Below are 12,705 nucleotides of genomic sequence, written 5' to 3' on the forward strand. Positions count from 1 at the left end.
TCACTCACTATTCCCCTAGGAGAGCCAGACCACAAGAGATGCACTGTTCATAATTATAATGGTGAGATGTGGAAGAATTAAGGGTAAGAATCACTTCAGGCTATAGGGAAAACATGTAGAGGTCATAAACCTCAAAGTGCATAGGAGTGTGTTCTAAGGCCGCTAGGGTCTAAGATGTAGTATCCCCAACGCTTGCTTATATCCTGAAGTGCTGGTTCTATTTCTTGACGTTGAGAAGATAATTGTTTTTTTGCGATGACTCAATAGTATATAGGAGTTGTTTCTAAGATATGAAGTCTTTCCTTTGCCGTCCTTCTGGCTGGACGCCACTGCATGAAGAGGCAGCTTGCAGGCTGGGTTCAGGAGGAGCAGAGAGGGGGGGGGGGGGCGGGGGGGGGGGCACCTAGTCTGGGTTGGCAACATTAACAGAGAGTGGAGGTGGGGGGGGGGGGGGAGAACTTGGCTCTACTCACTGAATGTACAGAGGCACCACTGTTGACCCCCCTCCAAAACACTTTCTCCAATGCACTGACCCAAGTAAGGGGTCCAGAGAGCCAAGCAGCACATCCGTCCATGTCAGAGAGGAGATACCACTTCAGAGAGGGGGGGGGGGGGGGGGGTGAATAGTTAGCCCCCCTCGCTAACCCTTAGTTGAAATCCACTCTTCAGAAGGCTAACCTCAGACTCTGTACCCTGGGCTCCACCCCTCTGCTCCTTGGTCCTGTGAAGGCTCTTCCCCACTGTAAATAAACACTAGTTCTGTCCATGGTATGAGCCAGTTGTTTGTATAGTACGGACCACGTCCAACATTTTCAAATTAAAAGTCCCCGTCCCCCCCACAAGGCGTGGCTTACTACTGGAATGTGTTGCATTTGTTTTTCAAGAAAAATAAGAAAACCACAGCAAAAAAAAAAAAAAGAAGAAAATCTATCTGAAATGTTCTTCAGTTTGTGTTGGAAATGTAGTAACTAAGCACCATGAAGACCAACTAACTCTTCAGTGTAAATAAATGAAATAAAGACAATGATGATGTTGATGATGATGATGATGATAACTTTAGGTGATAAGTAAATGAGTGACACACATGTAGACTAGTTAACTTGTGATATGTGTTGCGCATATTTTTGTGTTCCATTTTCTCTCTCTATCTCTATTTTATCACCCTGTAAAGAAAGGAAACACAAAAAAAATATATTGGAAAAATGTTTCAATCCTTCTGTAACCTCTTTTTGTTCTTTCTGTGATTTATTTCCTGCATTGGTGCAAGAATGCCTCTCTCTCTGTCCATATGAACAAATGATTATAAATATTATATATGTGTGTTTGTCCGCTGCTGAATTAATACTCTATCCTGCTGTAATATCTTTCTTATGAAACGCTTCGCCCCCACCCCTGTGTTATCCTCTTATTTTTTATGCTAATATTTATATTGCTGTTTTATTTTCTCTTGAACACTGACATTTCAAATAAAAAGGTTCTGAAATCATTAAAACCCTCATTGATTGTTTGTCTGGAGTCTGTCTCAACCACTTGGTTTGCAAACTATTAACAAACTAAATCAATCGCTTGGATCCAGCATCTATATTTCCTAACATTATCATCATCTAGAACCGAAATATTCCAACTAAAAGTCATGAAAACAAAGGAATAAGTATGTTTCCATGGGCACAGTGTTCCAGACAGAGTTTGATAGGGGTTTTATATAAGAGGCAGTTTGATCCAATGAGCAGGATGTTGAGGCTGTTTTCTCTGGTCTTTTTATCTGTGACCCACATCCACACAGGGCTTCATCAGCACTCTGCTGTGCCATCCCATAATGCTCCGCTCCCTCCTCCCACGCCCCTTTGATGTATCCTCCATGGCGAAGACGTAGGGGATGAAAGACAAGACGAGATGAGGAGAGACTATGTTTCCTCAGTCCCACTGAAAATGAGTCAACTTCCCCCGACAGTCTTCAAAGAGAATACCAATGACCCTTATGCAACACAGTGACTAATGATTAGTCGAATCATACTCTAAAAGTTTGAAATATGTATATAGGACATTAGTTGGAAAATGACAGAACACTGTAGAAGTAGGGAGAGAGAGGGATGATTTATACACTGTCCTGTCAGGTCTGAGCACTGTAAACACAAACGGCAGAGGGTTTGTGAAAACATTGGAAACCACCTCTCCCTGACCTTCATCTTTACTGACATCTCCTTCCTTCCTAACTGTGGCGCTGGGGTCTCTTCCCACCCCTGCCCCCCTTCGCCGTGTGTGTGTGTGTGTGTGTGTGAGTGTGTGTGTGTTCTTTACCCAGCTCCAGAGATTTGGAGGTAGGCAGTCAGAGGATTATTCCACAATAGCTTACGCAATAACAGAAACAGCCGTCTAAAAATATCCCAGGAACGCGTCAGTAACCAAAACAAAGGGAGTGGGTCCTGAGGGGGAGCTGGACTCAGGGATGGAAGAGAATGATTCATGGGTCACGTCCTTCTCTATAAGGACAGCAGGCTTTTGTTTTGGATCTAATGAAGATGACCGCTGCCTGGAGGTGCGAACATTATGTAAGACTGCAATGTTGAAAATAAATAGGGCAGACACATTTAAAAGACTACAGAAACATTTAAAAGACTACAGAAACATCTAAAAGACCACAGAAACATCTAAAAGACTACAGACCTGTTTTTTTTTGTCATGAAATGTAAATGTTAAACTGTAAAGATACCGGAGGTTCTTATGGCCAACAAGGAATAAGGCAAGAGGTATCCAACTCTGAGCCTGAAAGCATTCACTAAAACACATCACTCTAAAAGATCAATCATGAGAAGAAAGGCCCCATCCACACCTTGTATTCCAACATCAGTGATCCACCGTCAGGCTCCTGGAGCCAAAATGGCCGCCGCAGTCTCTTCTTCACCTCCCTTCCTCTGTGTGTGGTTGCCAAGGCAACGGTGGCTCCAGTGTTCTGAGAGCTAGAGGCCCCCGTTCTCAGCCTCTTCATTAAAGCCTCTTCTCTGTAGTCAACGTAATTAACTCTGCCCTGGGGCATTCTGGGTAAAATGGCAGAGAGAGAATGAGAGAATGGGCTGTGGAACACAAACACATGCTGCTATTAGTCAGACGCTGGCGCGCCATTGGACCGTACGTGTGGAAAAGCACTGGGCTGTAGTAGCCTACATGGGATTGTCTTCCAAATATCACACTCATCTGACAAATGCTCAACCTTGGCACAGTGAAGAAAGGTTTGACGACATTATTCATATTCATGGAGGCATTTTTGGCAACAAATACATTTGACGAAGTAAGTGAATCATTTATCCACCAGCCATAGCAGGAAAATGTCATCTATGCTCAGGTCTCAGGGCCATTGGCAGTCGTCGTGCTTGAAGCAAGATTTTTTATCTTATTTATTTTTTATCATCCTCTTACTTTTAAAACAAGCCCGAACCCCTCCATCTCTCTCTTTGTCCTCCTGGGCTTCCTCATTGTCTCTGTGACTCCGGTCCACCTCGTGGTCACCATGTGTCACGCTTCCTGTGACTGGTCAGACAGGAAGTGAGGCGATGCCTGGGGGGGACGCCGCAGAATAGGGGGATTGTTCATTGACTACCCGCTCATCCCCTCATCCCATCTTCCCATGCTGCTTAATTAAGCACATGTCCACCAACCAGACTTACACACAAAGAGATGTACACAAAGAGCAACACTCTCACACACACACACACACACGCACACACACACACACACAGGCATGTTAAGCCAGGTCATCCATTTTTAAAAAATTGGGAAAAGCCCAGGCTGAGCGAGGCAGACAGTAACCATGACAATGGGCTGTCTTTGTGTGGTAATAAAGTGAGTTAGACATTCTGGGCACTGGCACCATCATAGTCTGGGACGCATGCATGCGCACCATACGCACCACACACGCACACACACACACACACACACACACACACACACACACACACACACACACACACACACACACACAGGCATAAAATGGATGGATCACTGAGTCCATATTAAACTACTTGAGGATAACATAAAAAATATATGTAAAGTATTTTTGACGGTGAAAAGTTAACAGCAACAACCACTTCCCCTCCCCTCCCCTCCCCTCTCCTCTCCTCTCCTCTCCTCTCCTCTCCTCTCCTCTCCTCTCCTAACTAAGCAGTGGCAGCAGAGGAGAGGAGAGGGGGGAGGGGAGAAAGGGCGGGAAAGGGGGAGGGGGGGGGCCCGTCAGTAGCAGCCGTATGATCTACACGTGAGGAGAGCAGGATGTGATGCGATGTCTGTGGATGGCGGGACAGGAAGTTGGTTTCCGCGCCCCTGTAAGCTCTTTATGCTACAACTACAGCTCTGGCATTCCAGGGGGGAGGAACTATCCACCCCCTCCCCATGACACCCCCTCCCCTCCACCCCCCTCATCCTGCAGCTGTCCCCAGTAACACAGGATAGTTTATCCATTAAGGAGGACACTAATATAGGTCAACACATGTTGCAATACAAAGCACAGCACTGGGCTGATGCAGTACAAAAAACAGGAAAAAGGCCAGGGCTGTTGACAAAGTCTCTTCAGGAGGAAGTCCATGTTCCGGATAAGTCCATGTTATGTCTATGTCTATGATATTCTGTCTATGATAGTTGAGAGAGAGAGAGAGAGAGAGAGAGAGAGAGAGAGAGAGAGAGAGAGAGAGAGAGAGAGAGAGAGAGAGAGAGAGAGAGAGAGAAAGAGAGAGAGAGAGAGAGAGACAGAGAGGAAGACAGAGAGAGAGACAGAGAGGAAGACAGAGAGAGAGACAGAGAGAGAGAGAGAAAGGGAGAGAGAGAGAAACAGGGAGGGAGGGAGAGAGAGAGAGAGAGAGAGAGAGAGAGAGAGAGAGAAGACATTGCAAATCACTATGACTTCACAGGCTTAAATCAGGATGATTTATATGAACAATTAAGAGGGAGAAATCTGAAGAACATCTGGATCTGGTGTGTGTGTGTGACACCAGTCATGGAGGGACTTAGAAACACACTAAGCTAGTGACTAATGCTCCTATGAACTCTAGCCTCTGTTCCTTGCGTAATGTAATGTAGGCTAAAAGCAACATGGCGGGAATTCAACTGGACTAACAGGGACAGCATTGAAGGGAAGCCCATTCAGTAAAAGCATTGGAGACGAAGCCGCAGCGTTGCTAGGCTAACGCTAGCTCCGTTAAAGAGACATGATGGCAATGCTGTGGCTGCTCACTCAGCTAAAAGCAGAGTGATGTAGCGTGGACAGTGAAAGGCTCACACAATGCACTCTTTCACTGCAGGCAAACTCTCTTTTCTCTCTGTCTGAAAAGCCCTCGCTTCTCGTCTCTCTCTCTCTCTCTCTCTCTCTCTCTCTCTCTCTCTCTCTCTCTCTCTCTCTGCCAAGAGCCAGGAGCACCAGCAGCCTGTTTTCTCAGCTGGGAAGAAAGACACAGAGAGAGAGAGAGAGAGAGAGAGAGAGAGAGAGAGAGAGGGGAAGGAGAGAGGGAGAAGGAGAGTGAGAGATCGAGAGAGAACGAGGGGAGAGGGGGAGGAGGGGGGGGGCTTGCTCTGACTGGGTTTGGGAATGAGAAGAGGAGAGAGGGGGATGGGTAGGGAAAAAGTGTCTTAACCCTTCCGAGGTGCATGCATGACACCTCGCTTTAAGGTCAAAGAGCAAAATGCTAAGGGTCTAACGTAGAAAACACACACTTACAGTACCTTCACTCAGGTCAAGTGCAAAGCTCTCTGATGTAACGGCTGGCACAGGTGGATGAGCCAAGGAGGGAAAAGACCCTGGTAACCCGCTGTGAAAGCTCAGTGAACATAGTGTAGTAGTTCAGAGTAGAACTGTGTCAGACCCCAGAAGCTCACGTCGTCAGCCCTCATCCATCAGTCCTGATGAAACAGTGAGTAGTGAGTCTTTAGTGGGATCAAAAGGCTCCATCTGGTGTTGTGATTTTAGGGCGTCGTCCACCCCAAACCCCCCCCCCCCCCCCCTCCCAATACCAATCTATCTCATACACCCCTCCACACACCCCTCACACACACACACACACACACACACACACACACACACACACACACAAGCACACACACACCTCATAATCTCCCAGGCTCCCTACACCCCTCATCCCTGATCTTCCTAACCCAGACAACCACTAGCCCAGCCACACACCCCCTGGCCCAACCTCCCCCCTCCCCCCCTCTCCTTCTCCCCCCAGCTGCCGAGTGTCAGCCACACCATCAGCACGGCAGAACTCCATTTCCTCCACCGCTGCCGTTGTCATGGAAACGCTCCATTCCCCCTCTCTGCCAGGGGGGAAGAAGGCACAGGGAAGACAGAGAAAGAGAGAAAAGGAGCCAGAGAGAGAGAGAGAGAGAGAGAGAGGACGAGGAGGAGGAAGAGAGAATGAATTAAAAAGACAACAAAGGAAGCAATCTTCCCTGAAGGATTAGAGAGGAGGAGAAGCCTGAAGTCGCCTCAATGCTGCTGTGTGTCCAGAAGAGGAGAGGACATCCTCTATGAGTGACCACTGGCCCCTCACACACACACACACACTTTTTTTTTTGCTTGAATTATGCCTATTGCCTGCAAACATTCTGGATACTGCTAATTGTATCCTGTCTTATTTGTCACTTATGTCCTGTACTATTGTCACTTTTTTTTATCTTAAATTATGCCTATTGCCTTATGCTGCAATGTCAGGAACCGAAGCCTAATTATTTTACTCTCTTACACTTGTGTAATGTGACGTAACAATAAAACTTGAAACTTGAAACACACACTTATCTTTTGTGTGAATGTGTGTGTCTCTGTGAGTGAGTATGTGTTGACGAGGCTGTTGATAAGTGTAAATAAGTATATGTGTGCTTGTGTCTTGTGTATTAGTGATGCAAGAAAAAAAAATCTGTCTGTGTGTGTGTGTGTTTCTCACAGCCGGGCCGCCCTGTGAATGCAGAGGCCGTCAGCCACGCAGACTTTGACACAGAGGCATGTCGACATCTCAGCGCCATGACAACAGGTGTTGCCAAGGAAATGGTGCAGCTGTTGCATGGATATTGTCGGATAATAAGCGTTCCCCCCTTTCCCGACTACGCCCCCCCCATCCCGCAGATCACATATCAGAACGACTATTCAGAGGAAATACAACCCTGACTACCGGCCTGACCTAAGCTACAGCCATGCACGTCCATACAAGTAGTCCAACTCAAATAGCATCAACAAACAAATCACTCAAACAGAGGTTTCACAATGCATCGTAGGATAACAACATTAACATGAAGATATAGTTTGAAATCCAATTTTGCGCAGAATTAGAGCAGTCAAAAGGGTTTTTGACATCAACGGACTTACTTTTAAATAAATAAATAAATAAATGGCAACAAGGACACAGTAGTAAAAAAAAAAAAATAATAAAAAAAAAACGATCCTTATCCTGCTACGCCATCTAGTCCCACTCTCCCTCGGTCCTGGCCTGGACAAGCACAACCCAGAATGGATCCTGGGAGAGACAGGTCAGGCTCACACAACCCTCCCTCTCACCCAAGTGTGCTTCCCAGAACCCCCTCCACGTAGACATGACCTCCGTATTGGGACAGGCGTCGGAGTCGCTCTAGAGGAACATCAAACACCCCTAAATCAAACAGGGAAACACACCCAGGGGCGTTCAGAAGAGCCCTGTAATTCCCAGAGCGCTCCTGGAGTCGGCCCTGGAGTCCGATACAAAGGACCTTGTTCCGGGTCGGAAGCTGTGAGAGACAGGTGTGAAAAGCATCAGGAGGGAGAGACATTCCCAATCCTAGAATTCCTAAATGATGCGAATGACTCAGGAACACAGGAGTCCCACAGTTGGCCGGCCTGACCCACAGAACAGACGGACAGACGGACAGACCGACAGACCGACCCACAGAACAGACAGACAGTAACGGGGGACATCGAGAGGCATATTTCAGTGGGAACAGTTCTAGTTTGTTCTAGAGACAGTCAGAAACTAGGACAGGATGTGTTATGAATGTGTTTCTGAACTTGCATTGCAGTCTGATGAGATCATGTAAATATGCACCAGTAACCTCTCTCATCTTACTGCCTCATTTACAAATCTGCCAGAATCATGGTTAGCATTGCTGTGTGTATCTTATTTTTATCCGCTTTCCTTCCTTCCTTTCTTGTGTGTGTATGGTTGTGTGTGTGTGTGAGAGAGAGAGAGAGAGAGAGAGAGAGAGAGAGAGAGAGAGAGAGAGAGAGAGAGAGAGAGAGAGAGGCATGCTTATGGCTGACAGCATGCCTGCTCAGAGGATTAATGAGAAGATTCTGGATCTTTCAAGAAAAGAGAGGAGGAAAAGAGAAGAAAGCTCTGCACAGCCTAAGCAGCTCCACTGCCCTAGTTTACTGCTTTCAAAGTCCCACGTCACCCTCTCTCTCTCTCTCTCCATCCCTCTCTCGTTCTCTCTTCCACCCCTCCTCTCTCCTCCCTCTTGCACTCCATCCATCTTTCTCTCTCCCTTTCATCACATACACGTCTGTGCTCTGTGAGTGTCTGTACACACATTCCTATCTTCCTCTTCCTCCTGCTCTCCAATCTTTTTTCAGCATTTCTTCCTCTGCTTTCTCCTATCCTCTTCTGTCCCCTTTGTCTTTCCCAGATGGAAAGAGAGAGGTAATGAATTCTCTCTTTTTCTGCCTTCCTATCCCTCTTCTCTCTCTCTCTCTCCCCCTCTCTCTCCCCCCCCCCCCCCACCCCCCCCAGATGGGAGGACACAGGGGTGAGTCTGTGTGTCAGCATTGTGTGTCCGTGTTCAGAAACCTCTCATATTCATGTGTGTGTTTGGGATGCAGAGCGACAGATAATGTCGTTCGCGGATCGCTACAGCCCCAGTTTCCATGGTAACCCCCACCATCTGTTTAGTCCCCCACCCCTCTGTGTGTGACTCTATGGTTACTTCGCTGGTACCATGTGAATGAATGAATGAATGAATGAATGAATGAATGGTCTTTATTGATAATACAGTACAGGTACCATACAACGAAATTTAGGAGGGGGGGCTCCCCTGGTGCTTGGAAAAAAGACTAAAAACAAGAGAGCCAAGGTTAAAACAAAAAAGAGAAAGAACTGGTTGACATAAATAAAGGCTATGTACACTATCTACTATACAATAAAACACTATGCTATACACTATGCTATGCTATAAATATCCTAACATCCATGTGAGTCGATGGCACAGACATTGACAGTAGACTACCCACACGAGAGAGCGAGAGAGAGGGAGGGAGGGACGGATGGAGAGAGAGAGAAGGTGGGGGAGTACCACAAGTCACTGTAGTAGGTAAGAAAGACAGGGTGGGACAGAGGTGTAGAGGAGAGAGGGAGGGAGAAAGATACAGTAGTCAATGAGCGAAGGAAATAGAAAGAGGGAGATATTCATCCATCCATCCATCCCTCCAGCTCCATTCTCTTGGCCTCCCCGCCTGCCTTGCCTCCCCCCCAGTCTCCCCTCTGAAGGCTGCTCATTGTCCTCCCTCTGTCCCCCTCATAAAGAACCAGCCATGCAGAGGGACTGTAAGCTGCTTACTATGATACTGTCGTACAATGACCCTCTAATGGGCTCCAACACTGCACTCTAAACACTGTCCCATCCTACTGGTTTCACACACACACACACACACACACACACACACACACACACACACACACACACACATACACTTGCAGACCGATTTGGTGGTCATTGTGATTTCCATGGGTTAAATGTGGCTGATTCAAAGACGAAGGTGATGGTCTGATCTTCCAATGTGAACGGTGGTCATTGCCCCCCCCGCTCTCTGAAGCCGGTACACCTATTTACAGAATGAGGATGTCTGGGGGATGTCCTGAGGATATCGAGCCTCACCTGTTGTGAATTCCTTTGCTTCAACAGTTCTCTCACGTCCATGTCTCTGAGGTCCTATTGTTGGGATGGTATTTAAGGACAAGAACAGTAATAGTGTATTCTCTCTGAGTTTCTCTGGTTAGGCGTATGCGCACCGGTCACCTGTGTTGTCCTCCACACACATAGTGTTAAACTTTAGGGTCCCCTCCTGTCTCTGGTCTGGACCCTGCCTGTCTGTCTGTCTGTCCCCTCCTGTCTCTGGTCTGGACCCTGCCTGTCTGTCTGTCTGTCTGTCCCCTCCTGTCTCTGTTCTGGACCCTGTCTGTCTGTCCCCTCCTGTCTCTGGTCTGGACCCTGTCTGTCTGTCCCCTCCTGTCTCTGGTCTGGACCCTGCCTGTCTGTCTGTCCCCTCCTGTCTCTGGTCTGGACCCTGTCTGCCTGTCTGTCCCCTCCTGTCTCTGGTCTGGACCCTGTCTGTCTGTCTGTCCCCTCCTGTCTCTGGTCTGGACCCTGTCTGTCTGTCCCCTCCTGTCTCTCTGGTCTGGACCCTGTTTGTCTGTCTGTCCTCTCCTGTCTCTGGTCTGGACCCTGTCTGTCTGTCTGTCCCCTCCTGTCTCTCTGGTCTGGACCCTGTCTGTCTGTCCCCTCCTGTTTCTGGTCTGGACCCTGTCTGTCTGTCCCCTCCTGTCTCTGGTCTGGACCCTGTCTGTCTGTCTGTCTGTCCCCTCCTGTCTCTGGTCTGGACCCTGTCTGTCTGTCCCCTCCTGTCTCTCTGGTCTGGACCCTGTCTGTCTGTCCCCTCCTGTCTCTCTGGTCTGGACCCTGTCTGTCCCCTGCATCAATGCCGTGTCACGCCACAGCAACTGTCTCCTGTCTACCTTCTGCTAGCCTGCCATCTTTCCTTCTTTCTCTCTGTGTTGTCGTCTTTGTGCTCATATCCCTGCTGCTCCTGCCTGTCTGTGTGTGTGTGCGTGCGTGTGTGTGTGTGTGTTTGTATGAGTGTCTGTCTGTCTGTCTGTCTATCTGTGGCTGTCTGCGTGTCAGTTTGTCAGTCTGTGTGTGTGTGTGTCTGTTCCTTCTTGTCTTCTCCAGTCCCTGAGGTCAGGACTGAACAGGCTGGTATTTCACAGAGCGAGAGAACTGTCCGCTGCTCTCTGTGTCTCCGCCATTCTAGAACATTCTGACTGCTTCACTTCACTGGGAGAGGGAGAAAAAGGCGTGGAAAGAAAGGGAGGGAGAGAGAGAGGGAGGGAGAGAGAGAGGGAGGGAGAGAGAGAAGTGGGGAGTGGAAATAGAGGAAGGGAAAAAAAAGGAAACGGCGGGAGGAAAAAAGAAAAAAAGGGAGAAAGAGGAAAAAGAGGGTGCCGATGTTCGCCGATGAGAGGCAACGGTAACCATGGTTACATGCGGTGATGTCATCCCTGTGAATAGGTCCCTCGCTGCGTGGGTGTATGTTGGGGGGTTCTCTGTGTGAACGTGCCTCTGTTTCAGAGCCTCACACCTGGGAAGAGAAACACTCCACTATGACAGCAGCACCGTTTAGTTCTCGCACCGTAAAATGTACTCTTAAGTGTCCTCCATTTACTGTTTTATTCAGCAGCAATGGCAATGCTGCTACCCTAACACCCCTCTCCACCCCCCCCTCTTTAACTGCCCTCCATTTCCTCCACTCCCTCCTCCCATCCCCTCATCTCTTTTATCCCTCTCTCAGCAGCTCTGAGAAGGCTTAGCCCTTAAGCAAAACCTCTGCCAGAATGTTAATATGGAGTGTGAACAGGGCCACAGAGGGTGTGTGTGTGGGGGGGGAGAGAGAGAGAGAGAGAGAGTGTGTGTATGTGTGCGGTCGAGGTTTAAGGAGCCGAGAAGACTGACTCACTCTACACACAAAGAACAAAGGGACGGAGTACAGTTCACACAAGAACAGCATCTCCGATGTGTGTGTGTGTGTGTGTGTGTGTGTGTGTGTGTGTCAATGACTTCATCCAGTGTGTACACAACATGGGACGTTCAGGAAACAATGCTCTGGGTGTGTGAGGGCTCATCATCAGCGCTCAGACAGAAGAAGGGCATCATGGGAGGATCTGATCTGTTCTGGCTTCTCTTTTTGATGCAGTCCACCAGCTCAGCTCAGCCAGCCACAATCAATCGGTCCCTGTCCAATCTCTCAGACCCAGACCGGAGTGATAAACATGTCTTCACCAGTGACTGTCTGCTCAGCAGAAACCCCCACATGTCACAGTAGATAACATGGATGATAGATATACAGCCCTATATCAACCCCAAAGCCCAACCACCCAAGAATGGCTATAACTCGCACGCACGCACCCGCACACGTGTGCACACACACACACACAGACACACACACACACACACACACAGACACAGACACAGACACAGAGACAGAGACACACACACACACACACACACACACACACAGCGCTGGTGGAATTCATTACGTACAGTGCCAATCATTCAGCTGCAGACTCAGCTAATGTGGGTCAATCGACTGGTGACTCCATCACCTCCATCAATGACAATGGACAGATAGAGGGCAGGAGGGAGGGTCTCTCTCTCACACACACACACAAACACACACACATTTTGAGACCATGGGAGAAATGGGTCAGGGGCTCAGACCCTTGTGACTCAGGCCTAACTAGAGACACATCCACCCCCGGGCTTTACACATGGACACCACCACAGTCTAGACACTGAAATCATCATCATCATCATCATCATCACTTATACTACCACTATATCACCATCATCATCACTTATACTACCACTATATCACCACCATCATCATCACTTATACTACCACTATATCACCATCATCATCATCATCATCAT

This window comes from Nansenia antarctica, assembly GCF_963989245.1.
Source record: "Nansenia antarctica genome assembly, chromosome: 3".
Lineage (NCBI taxonomy): Eukaryota > Metazoa > Chordata > Actinopteri > Argentiniformes > Microstomatidae > Nansenia > Nansenia antarctica.